This window comes from Acanthisitta chloris, unplaced genomic scaffold, assembly GCF_000695815.1.
Source record: "Acanthisitta chloris isolate BGI_N310 unplaced genomic scaffold, ASM69581v1 scaffold33842, whole genome shotgun sequence".
Taxonomy (NCBI): Eukaryota; Metazoa; Chordata; class Aves; order Passeriformes; family Acanthisittidae; genus Acanthisitta; species Acanthisitta chloris.
The window spans coordinates 23,292-25,608 of record NW_008661653.1 but is presented as its reverse complement, the minus strand read 5'-3'; the positions used below and the strand labels follow the sequence as shown (position 1 = coordinate 25,608).

Genomic DNA, 2,317 nt, shown 5'->3' with positions numbered 1-2,317 from the left:
AGAGGCTGGAGCAGAGCTAGGACTGCTCTTCCCATGGCTTATCCACCTCCTGGGCCAAACCCTCCTCCTAGGGGAGCTGCACGTCGCTGGGCGCACCAGGCTCTCAGCACGGCCCAGCCAGGCTGAGCTCAGCCTGCATTGGAGAGGGTTTGCTGCTCCTTTCGCCGTCTGGTTACCTTAGCCTGCACCTAACTCTAGGCCACTGAGTAATGGTGTTGAGTTGATAGAATTGTTCATGTCTCTGGTGTAAGGGACCTGTAAGAAATGTTTGTTGCCTGGCCTTGTTGGCTCGTTGTGGGGTGAAGGTTTGGGTGATTGCCTCAAAGCTTGCTGAGCCTCAGGATCCCTCCAGCCACGGAATCCTCCAGCTGAGATCAGGAGGTGACATTGTCCACCACCCAAATCCTCCAGCTAACAGATAAGGAGGCACCACTGTCCACCACCTACACCCTCTGGCTGCTGAGCCACCTGCCAGATAACGATGTGGGTCCCCTCCAGCTGCCTAGACCAGGCCCCATTGTCCATCTGACAGCACTTCCAGCTGCCGAGATCCCCAGGCTGGGAATTGCTCAGCTCCAGGCAAACTGACCAGTCAGTGCCTGACAGAGCCCTGCAAAAAGGGCCAGGGTCCAAAGCAGGGCACATGTCCACCCCTGAAGAAAAGGTGACTCCAGATCATTAGGATGCTGCTGGACCTGTGCTGATGGCTATGTCTCTTCTACATGACTACAGATTATCTGGGTCCATGGTGGTGACTCCCTCTGCTTTGGCATACCAAATCTTGCTTACTCCTAACTATCCCCCTTTCCTGTTTCTAACTTCCCTATCACCTCTTCTCTCCCCCTTGTGTGACCAATAATCAAGGCTCAGTCCCTACTGGTATTTGACCTCATTTGTGTCTGAATTCACATTGGGGCAATTGGTCGAACGCTCCTGAGTCTCACTGGACCAGGACACCTGGCAGTGGCTCAGTGTCACACACCTTGCTGAACCAGAGGCAGCACATTTCTTATCTTGGGTTTTGCAGAGCTGGATTTTGTCTTACGGAGTCGTAAACATTCATGTCCTGTGAGGAAGGGCTGAGGGAGTTGGGTTGGTCAGCCTGGAGAAGAGGCTCAGGGGTGACCTCCTGGCTCTCTGCAGCTCCTGCCAGGGCTGGAGAGAGGTGGGGGATGTGTGTCCTGCCAGGGCTGAGGGAGAGGAGAGAGGGAATGGCCTTGAGCTGAGCCAGGGCAGAGTCAGATTGGGTGTGAGGAGAAATGTTTTCCCTGTTGTGGTGTTCAGCACTGGGATATTGCCCAGGGAGGTGGTGCAGTCACCATCCCTGGAGGTGTTTCAGAGGTGTCTGATGTGGCACTGCAGGATCTGGGTTAGGGTTTGGGGGTTCCAGCAGGGACAGGTTCATGGTTGGTTCTCCTCCAACCTTGGTGGTTCTGTGATTCTGAGTTTCCTTTGCCCTGTTGCTTAGCCCAAGCCAGGTTTGTTTGGGGAAGCACAAATGCAAATTGAACACCAGGTACTACTGCATTGAGGATGCTATAAAGGAAGGTTGATTCATCAGTCTCTAGATCTGTGTTATGCCATTTGCTTGGGGTGTTTGATTTTTCTATTGCCAGTAAACAATCCGAAGCTTCTCATTTCAGAAGGGGCAATGAGCACTTCCTCAGCACCCAGGAGCAGTAATGTGTGCTTTAACAAGCAGAATTGCTGCTATCTGCCCCAGACACCTCTAGTCGTTGTGCAATCAGCAGTTTCCTGCATAAAATTAATACTCAAATGGTGCCAGGAGTATCAAAGTGTGTAACTGTTGTTATTGAAATTTAAATGCCCTGAATTTATTTGGAACAGTCACATTTCTCTTGTCTATATTTCCGCTTTGTTTTTCTCATCCCCATGTTTAAGACTTCCAGCAGTTCAGCTCTAGATGGTTTTACAAAGCCTCTTCCTAATTTATTCCTGTATAATCCAGTGCTGCTGAATTCTGTGGGATAAGGAACTGGTCCTGTTCATTGCAATCAATAGACACAGTGCTGTTCTGAGGGTGTTGTGGTGTGCTTTTCCCTCGTAGGGTCTGTCCTTCAGAGCACAGACTGATGTACAAAGGGTGTGATCCTTTAGGCTCTACTCGGGGAAAGTGTCCTCTGCTGTCAGTGCCTGAACAGGATCAGCCTCTTTAAGGATAGTTTATTTGGAAATGCTCGAGCTATTACTATTTCCTTCTGGCAAAAAAAGTAATCTTACTCATCAAAGCTTTCGCAGCAGCCTGGAGAAGGCCAAGTTGAGCAGGTCTGTGAGCCAGGAGAGCTGTCAGCCGTGG

The 2,317-nt window shown here is 50.7% G+C and overlaps 1 protein-coding gene across 1 annotated transcript in view; it reads left to right on the top strand.

The window, feature by feature from the left end:
- The window catches only part of BEND7 (BEN domain containing 7), a gene marked incomplete at both ends in the record, with an annotated part of 28,898 nt that overhangs the window by 8,274 nt on the left and 18,307 nt on the right, over positions 1-2,317 (top strand).